This window comes from Notolepis coatsorum (genome assembly GCF_963971535.1).
Source record: "Notolepis coatsorum genome assembly, chromosome: 2".
Taxonomy (NCBI): Eukaryota; Metazoa; Chordata; class Actinopteri; order Aulopiformes; family Paralepididae; genus Notolepis; species Notolepis coatsorum.
In genome coordinates, this window is record NC_140166.1 from 46,213,900 (window position 1) to 46,232,200 (window position 18,301).

General features: G+C 44.3%; 1 protein-coding gene across 2 annotated transcripts in view; it reads right to left on the minus strand.

Annotated features, from left to right (window-relative positions):
- Positions 1-13,276: 13,276 nt before the first annotated feature.
- Positions 13,277-18,301, minus strand: part of LOC311223152 (golgin subfamily A member 7) — a 55,019-nt gene continuing 49,994 nt past the window's right edge. For both annotated transcript variants that reach the window (XM_084307907.1, XM_084307908.1), the window contains exon 6: positions 13,277-15,444. The gene's annotated coding sequence lies outside the window, so the exon portion shown is untranslated. The remainder of the gene's footprint in view (positions 15,445-18,301) is intronic.

The window sequence follows — 18,301 nt, forward strand, 5'->3', positions numbered from 1 at the left end:
TTGCACATGTTAACACTTTCACTGCCACTCACGATTTTTCTCGGAATTATAAATATCTCGTTGAAAGCCACTCACGAGATTTCTCTGATTTTTTTTTTTTTTAGCTATCTGAAATCATATTGCATCACGCGAGCCTACCCTAGTCTACCCGAGAGCCGCCGGTGATCAGATGTGGAAAAAAGCGCCCCCTATCGTCTCCCAGATGACATAAGGGATTTTGGAATGGACTCAATGAAAATGGATGGGGAAGAAAATCCTGTACTCCACATTTTCCAGTCCACTGATGCAGCCGGGGTTATCAGAGTTCATTCTGGAGCATCTGAGCCCCGCGGAATCATGTGTCCTACTGTACACACGTTGGATCCATAGACTTATCGATTTTTTTGAATGGTGATCAGGAATTGGAATATACCAGTTGGATACCATCTGATGTCAGGTAAGGAATCTATGTTATCAGTGTTAGGATAATCAGACTCATTTTGATGAAGATATAAGCTGTTTTGTGAAATGTCCTCTATCGGTTTCACTGAAAAAATCCAAGAGGAAATGAACACGGCGATTATCCGTGCGCGGCTCGAATGGGCGTGCGTGTACGTATAATATTGATCATCTAGCGTTTATTTGAAAACGATTCATAAATAGGCCGACAAATATCAACGTTCTGGAATATTTCAGTAAAAGACGATTATCATAGAATGGCCCAGAATGGACTGTTTTTTTACCTCAAAACGGGTGCTTTTCAAAATGCTCTCAAACGGAAATGAAGCGATAAAAAACCAATCTGCCTTGACAGCACTGACTGGAAAAGGATTCTTTGATAAGCGACGGGCAGATTAGACACATAGCCATAATTTAAAACATAGATTAGGCGATATTAACGATAACATTAAAGTGGATGGTGGCATTCAAGCGGTAACTCTGGCGCCACCTCGTGGCACTGAAAGTGTTAAAAGCAATTTTTTTTACTCAAAATGTGAGTATTACCAAGTCAACTTGTGTTCTTAAAACAATGACAATAAACATAGTTTTATTAGGTTGAAATAATGTGGTTGTGTACTTATTTTTCTGTTAACTTATTATGGATTGAAAACCGAAAACCTTAATGCACAGTAACTGAACTCAATATTTTTAAGTTCTGGTAACTTATTATTATTTATTTTTTTACAGTGTAGTCTTGCGATCAATCAAAACTTATTTACACGATATACCTCACATTCACCCTCCATTCACATCCTGGTGTTCTCCTGGTGTTCTCCATTAGGCCTGTAGGTGGAGCTATGACAGCACATGTACAGTACACACACCGTGTGTGATGTGTCCAAAAATGAATGGGCAAATGTGAGTGAAATGGTCGCACTGTATGCAGCTGTTTGTTTGCATTGCATTCCCCCCCCCCCCCCCAACTCAGATTTAGGGTTGATACAACCATCATAATAATATTGTTAATAATAACAATAACAATAATGATGTAATAATGTAAAAATTATCATTAAAAATACCTGATGAGAAAAAAAATTACGATGCATGGAATATTGGTGAGGCACACTAGTTACAACTATATTTCAAACAGGCACTCCATGTCAAAAAGGTTGCTGACCCCTGCTCTAAAGGAATGTTCGATCAAGAATTGAGTCCCACAAACGACAGAAACATCTTGTGAAATCACATTCACACTCCAAGTGATTTCACAACAGACTTATTCGGTTCTTCAGTTCAAGGGTTCAATTGTGTCCTATACTCCCTACAAGGTAATGGCAACTAACAGCTCGGCCTACTGGAGAGGTGAGAGTGGATAGCGGTATCTCCAACTTTCTCTTATCAAAACATAGCAGGCCAGTAGACAAATACTGGACATATGACGTCACCTGATCACTGACTGGACAGGAAATGTAGCATGTGAGTGTAAATACCAAGACAATTAGACACATGGCAACATGGAATATGGCCAGGAACAAATGATGGAGAAGAGTATCTGTGCACGTAGATAACACAGTAGTAGGTCAGATCTGGGTGAAATCCTGCCAGAAGGTTCTCATCTGTGCCTCCACTGTATGCTATAACCTTATTAGCCTAATATTGACTCAAGAGAATAGAGTAGAAGAGGATAGAATAACTGTTTACTCTACGGCCCTGTCTGTCTGCACGCTGGCTCCGCTCCGTAAGGAATAGGCCTACAGGAAAAAGAAGTGAGTCTTTTAGTCTTGAAATGTTGAACTTTCCAAACCCTAATGTAACCCATGTGCTCCTATCTGATTAACTGGAGTCATACATGACAAAACACACCATCAACAGCATTACTATAGCAATCACCTTTATTCAGTTGTAAGCACGCCATGTCAACACACACCAACAGCCTGTGTGCGTGTGTGATGTCAAAGTCTCTGAAACCCGTGGAAGTACAGTATTCTTGCTACATTCATTTACGATCGGAAGTGGGCACAGTGGCAAACGCGTCATCTTAAACCTAGCTAGTACAATCGGGCTACAAAGTGGGAAAAACTGCTCACGCTAAACTCACAATTTGACTCACAAACGACATATAGCTAAGCTAATATACCTACGAATATACTCTTAAAACGGCTAATAACAACATTAACTTTGTATGATGTGGGTGGCCATGTTGAAATGACATCAAATGATGCTGAGGCTTGAACTTTTTTTTGTATCCTTATTTCAAACATTAAATAAATACAAAAACCCAGTGAAAGGGTTTGAAAATTATACTGAGTTTAACCCTTTCAATGCCACACTACAAAAATGGTTAACCCTTCCACTGCGACAATACAGAAGGTTAACCCTTTCGCGGCCACACGACAAAGGGTTAATCCTTTCACAACCACACTACAGAAGGTTAACCCTTTCACTAGCGGTAGTGAAAGGTTAACTTTCTGTAGTGTGTTAGTGAAAGGTTAACTTTCTGTAGTGTGGTAGTGAAAGGGTTAAGACTAGGAATTAGAATTGAGACTTTGGAATTTTCAACCTCTGAGTTATAATTGAATGCAGCATTATCTTTATAACGGTTGCGTAGGCGTTTCTTGGATACCCCTTTAGTTAGTACCCTTAAAATGGCCGGATGTCGACTGTCTTCCGGGGTTTATACTGAGTCTGCTTAGCATGGTTTAAACTCCCATTCCTACAATGCACCTTTCAAGTGTAAGTACGTTTAAATGTTTACTTTTGTCTGTTCATCACAAATGATAGATTACGATTAACAAGTTAAGATGCTACATATTGCTACTGTTGACACCAATAACATGCAATGTGATTTTTTATTTCCCTGACATGGGGTGGGTCAATAAGGTAACTTCTCTACTGAAGAACAGTAGGTTCTAAAAGCATAGACTGTGGTTAGTAGCTTCTGTCTGATTGTGTACTGAGGACTTTTCACACATGGGCAGTGAGTTCCTCCCACCAGTGGTTCTCAACATGGGGGTTGGGGATCCTCCTGAATGTCACAAGGTCAATTTGTGAGTACACTCAATAGGGACGCACCAGTGAGGAAGAGCTTCCTCTTTGTGTTGATTTTTAGGCTATATGTTCTTTGAAACCTGAGAGACTTGTGTACACACACACATTAGACAGAAGTTAGCTAACTTAATACCTTGTCTAGAAATACAACACTGCCTCGCCAGTATACAGTTGTTGTTCTCAGTTGTGCGCTAACAGTCTGCATTCACAACGCTAACCAATGACGCGCTTATTCCACATAACTGTGGCCGAGTCTACTTTGTGCATTCACAGTTAGTTCTACACAGTCCATATATAAACTGTTACCTCAGTCAGTCAGTGACCTTCCCTCCTGTGGGCCGGGCCCGGTGAATCCAGCTAACCTCTCCAATGTGTTCGCTAACTGACTAAACTATAGTGTATTTCTACAAACAAATAACATGTTGTATAGTATAGTTAGTAACAGCAAGTATAGCATAGGGACATAGAAGAAAAACTGCACATTGTATAGGTATGTGTTACGATTCGGCATGAAGAAGGACCCAATATGCGGTTAGACAGTATAAAGGAGACGGTGGTTGCTCTTCTCAACGGTGTTCTTTAATATAGAACTCAAGGCAGGAGCAAGGCAGGGATATAAACAATACAAAACAAAAGGCACAGCGGCGCTGGCGCCAACTACAAACACGGACTGTGATACGAAAACAAAGATGACAAAAACAGTATACAATATCACTTACTGACTCTAAGTACAACAGCAGGGCAAGGCAGACGACAGCATACATAGGATCCAGTGCCTTTAAGCGATTTACTAACATGTCTATTCTAGTTATCTTTTTTATTATTATTACTATTACTATTGTTTTTATTGCACAATCGAAGCGGGCATGGCCAACCGCATTTCACTGTATGCCCTGGTATGTATGTGATGAATAAAACTCTTGAATCTTGATCTTGAATATTTGATCCATTTCTTCCTACGGGGAGAGACACTTAAAAACAACAATCACAGCAAGGTTGGTATGGAAATTCAGATTTACAGAGGAATGCCTCGACTGATGCCTTTACAAAAGGTAGCCCCTACATTAATGATTTAGGACTGTGTCATGCTTTCATTTAGTGGGCATAATGCAGATTACATTTTCTACACAATTCTGGAAGGCAGTAAGCTCAATCAAAAACAATTCCACCTCTACTTCACCTACCCAAGTTAATTACGGCGATTGTGTGATTACCAACCAGAAAGAGATTTGCTTGGCTTTTAATTAATAGGCATTTCATTGATTCTGGTAATTTATTTGAAAAATGATATTCAGGACCCCCTCTCAATAATGACTGTGTCGCCCCATTAACCCCTTAGTGGGTTTTCACAGCAGTCCTTTCCCCTATTGGTGCTTTTGATGCTTTGCAAGCCACTGATACCAGAGGGATACTGGAGAGGATCAATTGGATCCTCTTTTTTTTTTTAAGACCGTCTTCTCCATTTATAACAGAGCAGCTGACATACTGTATTTCATCTCTCTTTGAACTGGCATTTTTGCTAGTATTTGGAAATCGGCCCATGTAATTCCATTACATAAAGGAGATGATAAAACTGTTTTAGATAACTAGAGACAAATCGCCTTGCAAAAATCCTGGAATCTCTGGCAAAACAACCTATCAAAAAGTCATCTGTATTGAGTCCACAGCAATCAGGATTCAGAGCTAATCACAGCACTATTTCAGATGACATTAGTTATAATAATATAGTATCCGATTTAGACAATACTGTAAGAAACACTGTGCTGCCATTTTCATAGATCTGTCAAAAGCATTGAATACAGTTGATGCACTCTTTGTTCTAACAGACATTACACAGTATTGACTTTGATGGAATGCATGTGATTGGTTTCATAATTATTTGTCTGGGAGACTTCAGTGTGTGAATTTGTGAGTTCCTGTCGTTAACTAAGGGTGTTCCACAAGGATCCATTCTGGGTCCTCCTGTCCTCTTTACCATTTGTATTAATGCTATTGCCTCTTCTCTGTCGGGCTGTCAAGTTCATCTACACGTGTATGACACTATTGTGTTTTCATTTTAACTACACATTGCACCAGGTGAGTTAGTTGAAGAGGTGAGCTAATTAGTGAAATCATCAGCTGGTGTTTAGGCAAGGCTGGAATGAAATCAAGCAGACACTCATTGGGTCGGGGGAGGCAAAGGAGACACTTCATTCTATAAGAATCAGTGTTGACTGCGGCCAAAGAGAACATTTCATGGAGATAGGGCCATGGGTGCTCGTCTTGTCCGTCCACGCCGACCGCTTCGTCCTCTTCGTCACTCGTACTATCGTTTGGGGCCGTCTTCTGTAGCTTGTCACCCTGACTGTCTATTCTTCTGATAGCAGGTGTTTAATCAAAGAACCCCAATGTCTAGTCTTGCACAAGGACCAATCAGCATGGGTATGGGCGGGTTCATTTTCCATTGTTGGGGATTTGATTGGCTGTTTTTAAATAAAGTGCGGCCGCAGGATTAATAACGTTAACGTTAGTTTGGCCAGAGAAACAAATATACTAATTAAAATAGTTGGACCTGCGAGATCTGTACTTTGTAGGTCTGCATTTTAAATGTAAGGAGTAAAAAGTATTTTTTTTTCTCTGAAATGTAATTGAGTAAAAGGACAAGTATACAAACCTAATAGTACTCGAGTAAAGCACAAATCTCCCAAAACAGTACTTAAACCTTTTAAGTATTGTAACGAAGTACAATTACTCAAGTACTTTACACCCCTGGTATTACATTTTTCCGATTCTGTACAATTAACCATTGAAAACCTGCAACTTTCCTTTAATGCGCTACAAGAAGCTCTTATTGGTCTCTAATGCAAAACAAATTGGGTTATTTTACCAAAATAGAACCAGTTTTCCTATCAGTGTTGGATTATGGAGATGTAATTTATAGAAATGCTCTAAAACCCCTGAACACGGTCTATCATTCTGCTCAGATTCATAACATTTCTAGATTGGGATTACGGAGCAATACGGACCCGATGGAACTTGGAAAGTTGGCCTTTTGTTTTACTGCTCCAGCTTTGGAATGATCAGCTCACGCTAGGGATCAATACTCCACTGTCTTATGGTCAGTTTAAAAAATATTATCACGGGTCTCCCTGCTTCGGCGTGTAACTGTATTAAATGTGTACATATTTGAATGATTTCTTTCTTTGTATTCATCTGTGTTTTATCTATTGTTGAATGCTTGTAAATCCTGCCATCGCTGTAAATGAGGGCAACCCTCAATTGTTCTTTGAGTATGAATAATGGTTTTGAATGTAAATGAATTCAATCAAAAATCTGAACATGTCAGATGGTGTTGAAAACATTGGCAACCTCTCAGTCTGAATGATAACTTTAATATTGTTTGGGTATATTGGTGTGGACTCCAGCAGTCATAGACTCTGAAGCCTGGGCCCATACTTGTACCCCTATGCAGTATGAAACTCCTAGTATTATCATTTATTTTGCTTCTGTACCTGGGAAAGCCTAAATAAAATGTGGACTCTTTTAAATTGTAAGTTCTCATGGAGTCCTGCAATGGTAAAACATCGCCACCCTCTGGTGAGATGTACATATTACATCCATTTCCCAAAAAAGAAAAAAGTTTTACCCAAAGATTTTGTCGTCACCGTCCTCCTTTTCATTGCCTGATCCACAGATATCTATATATATATATATAATGTCAGAGACTATTTGTAGCATTGAGGGATGTTGATTTACCATAATGTAAAATTACGAGTGTGTATTTAGTGTGTGTGAATGTGTAGACCCAGCAGACCATAAAGCCAGTGAGAGGCTCGAGGCAGCAGTCATTTCGACTCTCAATCTTCCTGTGACCCGTCTTGTTGTCTAAGGGAGGAAGGTTTTTCTGGCTGTGGATGTTGGAGCCAATCCAGATTCCATACTTCTCAATTTGGACAGTCGCTGATGTTTGTTCTAGTGTAAACCGAGGTGAATTACAAAACAGCAGAGAGACCCAACGAGGCAACCCTCCCCGACGCCACTGTTGTTTCCAGAGGGAGCCGTGAAGCCTGTTGAGGCTTACACAAATACCATGATCCGTCTGTGGCATAGACACAGCCTTTAGTCCGAGCCAGGCGTGCCACATGAATAATCCATGAACATTAATTACAGCTCCCACACTCTTGAGATTTTTCTCTTTTTATTTATTCTATCATGCGTTTTCTTTTCCTCCACTGACTTATTAGATGAGCGTATCTAGTGTTTGTATAATACTCTCGTCGAGGACCACCCGTTTCCTGATGCACTGACAACGTTTATACACATCTTCTGACGGGAGGAGAGGCAGAAATCCTCAAGGAGGACATTCTCCTCCACAGAGGGGCCAGAGAGTCCTCAACAGAGGGGCCAGAGAGTCCTCAACAGAGGGGCCAGAGAGTCCTCAACAGAGGGGCCAGAGAGTCCTCAACAGAGGGGCCAGAGAGTCCTCAACAGAGGGGCCAGAGAGTCCTCAACAGAGGGGCCAGAGAGTCATCCTCAGAGGGGCCAGAGAGTCGTCCTCAGAGGGGCCAGTGAGTCCTCAACAGAGGGGCCAGAGAGTCCTCAACAGAGGGGCCAGAGAGTCCTCAACAGAGAGGCCAGAGAGTCCTCAACAGAGGGGCCAGAGAGTCATCCTCAGAGGGGCCAGAGAGTCGTCCTCAGAGGGGCCAGAGAGTCCTCAACAGAGGGGCCAGAGAGTCCTCAACAGAGAGGCCAGAGAGTCCTCCACAAAGGGGCCAGAGTCCTCAACAGAGAGGCCAGAGAGTCGTCCTCAGAGGGGCCAGAGAGTCGTCCTCAGAGGGGCCAGAGAGTCGTCCTCAGAGGGGCCAGTGAGTCCTCAACAGAGGGGCCAGAGAGTCCTCAACAGAGGGGCCAGAGAGTCCTCAGAGGGGCCAGAGAGTCCTCAACAGAGAGGCCAGAGAGTCGTCCTCAGAGGGGCCAGTGAGTCCTCAACAGAGGGGCCAGAGAGTCCTCCTCAGAGGGGCCAGAGAGTCCTCAACAGAGGGGCCAGAGAGTCCTCAACAGAGGGGCCAGAGAGTCGTCCTCAGAGGGGCCAGAGAGTCCTCCTCAGAGGGGCCAGAGAGTCCTCAACAGAGGGGCCAGAGAGTCCTCCACAGAGGGGCCAGAGAGTCCTCAACAGAGGGGCCAGAGAGTCCTCCACAGAGGGGCCAGAGAGTCCTCAGAGGGGCCAGTGAGTCCTCAACAGAGGGGCCAGTGAGTCCTCAACAGAGGGGCCAGAGAGTCCTCCACAGAGGGGCCAGAGAGTCCTCAACAGAGGGGCCAGAGTCCTCAACAGAGGGGCCAGAGAGTCCTCCACAGAGGGGCCAGAGAGTCGTCCTCAGAGGGGCCAGAGAGTCCTCAACAGAGGGGCCAGTGAGTCCTCAACAGAGGGGCCAGAGAGTCCTCCACAGAGAGGCCAGAGAGTCCTCAACAGAGGGGCCAGAGAGTCCTCAACAGAGGGGCCAGAGAGTCCTCCACAGAGGGGCCAGAGAGTCCTCCACAGAGGGGCCAGATAGTCGTCCTCAGAGGGGCCAGAGAGTCCTCAACAGAGGGGCCAGAGTCCTCAACAGAGGGGCCAGTGAGTCCTCAACAGAGGGGCCAGAGAGTCCTCAACAGAGGGGCCAGAGAGTCCTCAACAGAGGGGCCAGCGAGTCCTCAACAGAGGGGCCAGAGAGTCCTCAACAGAGGGGCCAGAGAGTCGTCCTCAGAGGGGCCAGAGAGTCCTCAACAGAGGGGCCAGTGAGTCCTCAACAGAGGGGCCAGAGAGTCGTCCCTCAGAGGGGCAAGAGAGTCCTCAGAGGGGCCAGAGAGTCCTCAGAGGGGCCAGAGAGTCCTCAACAGAGGGGCCAGAGAGTCCTCAACAGAGGGGCCAGAGAGTCCTCAGAGGGGCCAGAGAGTCCTCAACAGAGGGGCCAGTGAGTCCTCAACAGAGGGGCCAGAGAGTCCTCAACAGAGGGGCCAGAGAGTCCTCAACAGAGGGGCCAGAGAGTCGTCCCTCAGAGGGGCCAGAGAGTCCTCCTCAGAGGGGCAAGAGAGTCCTCCTCAGAGGGGCCAGAGAGTCCTCAACAGAGGGGCCAGAGAGTCGTCCCTCAGAGGGGCCAGAGAGTCCTCCTCAGAGGGGCAAGAGAGTCCTCCTCAGAGGGGCCAGAGAGTCCTCAACAGAGGGGCCAGAGAGTCGTCCCTCAGAGGGGCCAGAGAGTCGTCCCTCAGAGGGGCAAGAGAGTCCTCCTCAGAGGGGCAAGAGAGTCCTCCTCAGAGGGGCCAGAGAGTCCTCAACAGAGGGGCCAGAGACGTTGTAATTTTTCGGCCTATTTATGAATAGTTTTCAAATCAACGCTAGATTATCGATAGTATATGTGTACTTATGCACGCTATAGAAGCGATCTGAGAAATATATTCTCTCATTTCCTGATCAGCGCGCACACACACACACACATAGGGCACACGTTGATATATAGGTCAAAATAGATCCGAGTACCCCAAGACTGGTAAAATAAATTGCTTACCTCATATCAGATGTTCTCCAAAAAGATTATTCCAATTCCTGATCGTGTGAATACTTTACCCAAGGCAGTTGTCCTTCCGCGTTCGGTTTGCGCGCCCTGATTGGCCTCTCAGCGCCCAATCGCCTATCGCCTAATTACTCTGTGATTTTTCGGAGAGGAGAAGACCTCGGCTCACAAGCAGCTCAAACTACCTGTTGGAATAAATTAATTGATTGATGTTTAACTTGTCCCTGTGTGTGTCCAGTCATTTCGACTAGCAAACGTTGTATTTAACGTTACCTCAGGATACCACTGTATTGTATTTAGTTGGTTAGCTATGTAGCTAATGTGGATAGCATTTTGAATAGCATCAATGCTAGCTGGCTGGCTACAGCTTTATTTACTAAATTATGGAGGCTTTTTAATCGTCAAGGTAAGAGAGGATGTCATGATCAACTGAAGGCATATGCTATGGAACAATATGTGCTTGGGTTTTCAGAAAAAGGCCAGCTATGTGACGCTAATCTCTCTAGTTAGTATCGTGTATTGCATCAGCTAATGTGGATAGCATTTTGAATAGCATCAATGCTAGCTGGCTGGCTACAGCTTTATTTACTAAATTATGGAGGCTTTTTAATCGTCAAGGTAAGAGAGGATGTCATGCTCAACTGAAGGCATATGCTATGGAACAATATGTGGTTGGGTTTTCAGAAAAAGGCCAGCTATGCGACGCTAATCTCTCTAGTTAGTATCGTGTATTGCATCAAGTGTAAGCACAGCAGAGCCCCGCTCCGCTTCAGACAGATAGCACAGTGACAGCGCATAGTAGTATATTGAGCGAGTAGTGCGGCGATAGTAGGGCTAACACGATTGGGCGCTAAGAGGCCAATCAGGGCGCGCAAACCGAACGCGGAAGGACAACTGCCTTGGGTAAAGTATTCACGCTTCCTGATCGCCATTCCAAATATCGATCGCGTTTATTGATTCAGCGTTGGGTACTGGAAATACATAATCCATGCTGTTCTGAGGGTCGGCGAAGACTTGGATCTCTTCAGATGCCTCGCCGGAGAGTAACATGAGGAGGCTGGACCGCCCCCCCCCCCCAGTTACACAGGGAGAGACAATAGGGGGCGGTATTTTCCCAATTGAGCTCAGAGAGAGTCTGCAACACTAGCGTGAGGCTCGATTGATGAAATATGAATTCAAATCGCTAATAAAAAAAAATACGACAAACAAAAGCTATATGTCGTTGGTGGCACTCAACTGGCGGCATGAGCCCAATCATCTCTGATCCAAGTGTTCCCTCAGCCCAGTTGCTGCCTGAACACAGATTTGGTTCCCTCTCTCTCGACATTAAATCATCTCGGGGGGACCAGGGTCGAGGGGAAACACTGTAGGGCCTAAAACCAGGGAGAACGCAACGAGGAGAAACACTGTAGGGCCTAAAACCAGGGACCAGGGTCGAGGGGAAACACTGTAGGCCCTAAAACCAGGGAGAACGCAACGAGGAGAAACACTGTAGGGCCTAAAACCAGGGAACAGGGTCGAGGGGAAACACTGTAGGCCCTAAAACCAGGGAGAACGCAACGAGGGGAAACACTTTAGGGCCTAAAACCAGGGAACAGGGTCGAGGGGAAACACTGTAGGGCCTAAAACCAGGGAACAGGGTCGAGGGGAAACACTGTAGGGCCTAAAACCAGGGAACAGGGTCGAGGGGAAACACTGTAGGGCCTAAAACCAGGGAGAACGCAAGGAGGGGAAACACTGTAGGGCCTAAAACCAGGGAACAGGGTCGAGGGGAAACACTTTAGGGCCTAAAACCAGGGAACAGGGTCGAGGGGAAACACTGTAGGGCCTAAAACCAGGGAACAGGGTCGAGGGGAAACACTTTAGGGCCTAAAACCAGGGAACAGGGTCGAGGGGAAACACTGTAGGGCCTAAAACCAGGGAGAACGCAACAAGGAGAAACACTGTAGGGCCTAAAACCAGGGAGAACGCAACAAGGAGAAACACTGTAGGGCCTAAAACCAGGGAGAACACAACGAGGAGAGACACTTTAGGGCCTAAAACCAGGGAGAACGCAAGGAGGGGAAATACTGTAGGGCCTAAAACCAGGGAGAACGCAAGGAGGGGGAAAAGGGCCGAGGGAATATAGGGCAGACATCCCTCAGACACACAGGCCCAGACCCCCCCCACATACACACACAAGGTCCTCACATGGCTGAGGGTCTGGCTTGTCTTGCGGGGAGAGACCACCAACTGCGCCGTGCCACCGGGAGGGGAGGGGAGGGGGGATGTCACGGGAAACTCGAGACGGGCTTCTGACGGTAACGACAGACAACTCGGTTGACTAGACACGCTTTAGAGAAAAATCTCGTTCTGCTCTATGAGGTAACAAAGAGCTGCATTCATGTGATACAAGGTTAAAGGGAGAACCAATTATGTGTGTGAGGTTGGCTGAAACAGGAGGGGACATGGGTGAGTGGTTTTTCTTCTCCTCCTCCCTCCTCCTGCCCCTGTGAGAGCAGGAACAGGTGATCAGGGGCAGACATTGCAAAATGAAATTCAAGGACTTTCAAGTACTTTTCCAAGCACTATTTTTCTTTTTAAAATGATCCAATTCACTGGTTATTGTGTGGAAAAAATCTGATTCTGAACAAAAAAAATGCAATTTCTTGATTCAGAATTTTTTTATCATGGATGAACAAAACTTTCAAAGCGAATGGTCGATTTGAATTCCAAGGACTTTTTAAGCACCTTGTTAAAAAAAATTGGCTGTTTAAGGAATTCCAGGCCTCGACTTTTTTTGGTAAAAAATCAAGCACTTTAAGCACTTCAAGGACCTTGTGCGAACCCTGGGTGATACCATCTCAGCTCTCGGGCTCATATGGGAATATATCTGTACCCCGGTTTGTCAAACCCCCCCTCTGTACCATGAATACAACCGTCTGGTCGTTAATTTACCTAAACGGAGAGACATACTGCCGTTGTAGCAGATTTAGGCAAACACTACTGGTACTCTATAACTCTTATGGACAAGAGGAAAATATTGCCTGGGACCCCGACCAACTGGAAGGGAAGTCTTGATGTTTGTCCAGCTACTTTTTTCCCTCCCTCTCCTCTAGGCTGTATCACACAATGACGATGAGAACCAGAGACAAGTCTATGTAAAACTAGTCTTTGTGGCTATGCTCTCTGTGTCAGGGTGGGTAAGCCACTGAAATTTGTATTTCACTCAAGAAATAACTCTGCACCGTGCCAAAAACAATGTACAAATTGTGAGCAGTGAAAAGCACATGTTTAAAAGATGTACACATTCTCTTTATTTCCATACAATGAGGTTAAGAAAACAGTTGGTATTTCAACTTAAAAAAGAACATATAAAAGTTATAGCATATTTCTGAAAACGGAACGGAAATAGTTGAAAAGGCCAAACTAATATATTAAAAAAGAAAAAAAGTGTTAACTGTAAAAATGTATGAAAGAAAAATCATATTTACACAATTTAAAATGAGAATAGTTGAGGTGAATGTTTTTAGTTGTGGCTTTCAAATAACTACTCCATACAAATTCCATGAAATCTATTATAGACGGTTTCACTGGAATGCTGTTGCTAGGGAACAGTTTGGACCAAAAATGTATTTCCCCGTCAACTATTGCATTAGCTAACATTGCAACAGAAAATAAACTGGAGTCCTTTTAGAGCCACTTTGAAACCGTCTATACCAGAACTTGGTAGTGTTTTATTCAGCAATAAAATTATATGTCAAAGAAAACCTTGCATTCAACAAAAGACAATAGTTCCTTGTCAGTATAATATGTCTTATATTGAACCTGTTGTAGGGTTTCAATAGCATACGTCGAGGGTCTCTCTATTAGCTCTCTCATAATACAGTCAATCAAAGGTTGTCAAGAGGTGGGGGGAGTCATATGTGAAAACTTCATCTTAGGTTGTTGTTGTCGTTGGAGTCAAACTAGCAGCAACTGAACTAAGCCAAGGTAACTAAGCCCACTCTAGACTTAAGGGACACTAACTGAACTAAGCCAAGGTAACTAACATGAGCCCACTCTAGACTTAAGGGACACTTCACCAAAAAACAATGCTGATTTAATTTGCACATAATCTCACACACATCCAGAAACTCAGCCATTTTGCATGCATTAATTTAGTCTGACATTTGACAAGAGTAAAAATAATGAGAATAAATGAGAGTATGAATACGGTCATTGGAGACATTACATCCTTGTGCTCAAATGATAAGGTAGCAGTCCCTATAAAGACAAGGTATTGCTATTTTTTCAACTACATCATTTCAAGGCAAGGATTCAATGTCCCCCGATGACCTCACTGGTGGCCATATTCAAATTAAATCATTCCTTCACTCATTCATTCTCCAACTGTCAAACTAAATCAATGTGCGCAAAACAGAGTTTTTGGACTTGTGTGAGATTATGTGCAAAATAAATCTGCATTGTTGTTTTGGTGAAGTGCTCCTTTAAAGGGGAACTATTTTACTATTTCTTTCACTATTTGGGCACTTTTACACAATTCCTGTGAGTCTATGGAACACCTCTGTAATATATATATTTTTTTTATTCATTGTTTTGTATTTCTAATCAAGTCCTCAAAAACAGCATTTTTCTACCTCAAGATCTCGAGCCGTTTTGAGCCTGGGCTCCAACCACTGTGTGCAGCTCATCGTGTACCTCGCCATTATCATGCAGCGGTGTCTCTCTGACATCACAAATCATCACATTTTCAAATGACTCAGTTCAGTGAGGGTGAATATTGTGAGAGGAGAATTGGAAGAATGTGCCAATATGAGAATTAGAGACATAGATAATATTAATATAAGTTCACATAGCTAGGAAACAATGCTAAACACTCAAAAAGGCCATTTATAAGATAGTTCCCCTTTAACAAAAGGCAATTACCACACAGCCGCTACAGGCACTGCTGACAAACAAGAGCACTTTTATACTTCATTCAAAGGCAACATTATGAGTGTAATATATTTGTTGTACATGAGTCAATCGTTTGGGGGGAGGGGAATCAACTGTACAGTCGTCATCGAAGATGCATGGCACAGTTAACAAAATACTACTACGATCCGACAGCATTATTACATGTAAACAACATGCAGAAAATACAAAGCAAGCATAAAGTCGGTTTGGTTTTTTAAAAACACAAGAACAAGAGTCTCTGTACAGGCAAAAAGGTAATGGACTTAAGTTATTATAGATATAGTATATAGATGAAAATACATGGATTAAAGATAACGATGATGCTGTATATACTGTACATACATGAGTTAGTGGAGCTGATATGGGAGATTGTTGAGACGCAGTAGTTTGTGGCTCCTCTGGCTGGGGGAACCGGAGGCGGGGTGGGGGGGCGCTGGTGGATGGGTCAGCCTCTGGGGTGGTCCTTTGTTGAGCAGTAGCAGGCCCGTCCAGGCCCAAGTCAGGCTGGCATCTGCCGAGGAAACATCACTCGGTAACGTTAGTTTGGAAGAAGAAAAAACGCAGCTTATTTAACCATTAGGAAGAAGGGGGACAACAGCCACACTTTATCCATCACCATCATCTGTAACGCAATCTGTAGGAAAAGCAAGCCACAGAAAACGTGCGCTGATTACATTACAGCACACATCTACTTTCCCCCCAACATCCCTGCTGCTGACATTGGATGCTTCCCCACCATCTAGTCTGGTCAGGTCTGATTTGGCACAAGGAGCCACTGAACTCTCTCCGGCACCACGTTAGGGGTCTGCGGGTCCAGAGGAGAGAGGCCACAGGGTCTGAGAGCCGCGTACGTTCCATGGCGTATTGGCGTACGTTCCATGAGTCTGACGTGTCATGGGGGGCTTTCTAAACGATTGCTCTAGCAGCGCCGAGCTGTGCTGCGACTCAGGCCAGGTCTGTTTTCCTACAGTACCGTCTGGACTCTGGAGTCGTCCCACAGGAGGCCTATCCATCACACGCTTCAAACCCTCCAACTGGGACTCTCGGGAGAGACAAACAGACAGGTCCAAAAAGGAGCCAACAGGGCCTTCGAGGAGGAGGAGGAGGAGGAGGAGGAGGAGGTATGGGGGGGGGGGGGGGGGGGACGACGACGATGACACACGGCACAGAGCGAGGAGAGGAGTATTTAGAAACACTGAGGAGGATATACGGGCCGTGTGTGAGTGGAGTCGACCGCGGCCTCTCTCTCGCTCCTCCTCTTTCTCTGACCGTGGCAACGCTCCAATGCACTCCTCTCTCAACAGCTACCTATAAAAGAGAGAGCCAGTTTACATTCCTCGCAGCGACATGTATATGTATGGAGGTGCGCGGCAGGAATTTCAAATGAGAAGATGAATCCGTGTTATGCGTCGGGTTCAATAAGGGAGGGCTGTGTCCCATCAGTGCACAGGGGCCTGTGTGCTCCAACACCAAACATACCGTTTCCCCCATAGGTACAATATTTACAGAGAAAGCCTCCGTTCGGACGGACAGCTCCCGGAGTGTCTACGCTACAATGTCTGGAGTACATACACTACTGTATACAGTATGATACCAGCGGAGCATTAACCCCTTCCATCTTAAACATATTATGTACATTTTCAACTATTTTATACAACTTCCTCAAGTCTGTGGAATGAGTTTGTTAGGTTTTTTTTTCACAAATTTTAAATGAATTATTCCCCTTCCCCCGCCTGGCTACACACACCACACACCCAAGAGTAAAAACTACTTTTACAAACTGGGCAGTGTTCCTGGTTCCATGCAAACACAGCTAACCGATTGATTAAAAGGCAATTGATTGCTCGCGTCCCCTGTGACATCACAAAAGGGCAATCATTCTGAACAGCGTGTGTCCAGGCACGTTCATCTTGAAGACCTAAAACGACGGCCAAAACAGCGAGGAGCACATTTGTCAGCGCCGTAAAAACATTTTCAAGACCCGACTGCCAAATCCATGCAAAGACTAGGCAAAAAGCCATTCTCCATAATATGTCCCCTTTAAATGGGGAAAGTCACTTTCTTTTTGTCGTAGGAAAAAATACCGTACGCATAGTAGAAGAGATGGGTTTCGACGAGGGGGTGAAAGTATTTATACGTGGTGCTTTTTCTTGGAGGCAAGAAATCTCTGGGTCGTATAAAATCTATCAAGAGGTTTGACGATCAAGAGGAGAGTCTCCCGTGAATCTGCCAATCAAACGAGAAGAGCCAATAAGAGCCTGGCAGGAGGGCTAAGCAACAACCGATGTGGAACGAGACGCATTCCTGCAGATTTATCGATAGAGAGGGTGTTAAAAGGGGGAGGGAATCGGAAAGAGAACAGTTTCCTCATTGGGGGGCGAGGTTTCCAAGAAAATGTCATCTTTCCACTTATTATTATTCCTCGTTTTTAAAAAGGAACATTCAGTAAAAAAAAATTATAAAAAAAGCTGAATTATTATGCCCCATAATCTCAACATGCGTGCCAAAAGCTACCGACTTGTCCGAATTACATTTCTTTGAGTTATCGAGTTAAAAGAGTTGGAACTTGTGATGCCATTTTAATTCCAGGGGAAATTATGAAAATTAAAGGGATATCAAGGCCTTTACGTACGGCTTTCAACCGTTAATCACTCGTTAAATAATTTTTACATTTCTCTTCATTTTCATAGGTTTCAATGAGCTGTATTTAATACTACTTGGAATAATGTGACATCACATTTAATCGTCCAACTCTTTCACTTAATTATCATCATCATCAAACCTTTATTGATAGTCATTTGGGGATATGTTTGAGATGAATGGCTTCAGCTTTGTATTTTGGGAGGAGTGGAACATTCCCAACATTTTGGGAAATACACTTATTTGCCATCTTCCCCAGAGTCGGACGAGGATATTGATATCAGTTTCATGTCTGTGAGTCCAGCAGCCCCAGAGAGAGGTCCCGGCGCCAGCTCGCCCTAGCAACGTCAAAAGTGACGACCAAACTTCCAACGACTCCAAAACTAATGCACAGAGATGAAATTGATATCAATCTTCTCATCCGACTCTGGGGGTAGTTGGCAAATAAATTGTATTTCCCAAAACGTTGGAGTGATCCATGTTTTCAGCAATGTGGTCTCTCACTTGGGGCCTTGCTTAAAGGATAACTTCGGTATATATTTGTTTTAAACCTGGACCCTATTTTCCCGTTGTGGGGGGTCTAAATGAATAATGCAGACAAATGTGTTTGTAATCGGTCCAGTATTGAGGGAGATCTCTTCAGCCGGCAGCCACAAAAAGGGCTGCAATGTGATCACACGGGGCAAACATGCACGTCAAAGTACGGTCCACTAAAAGAGCTTTTTCTG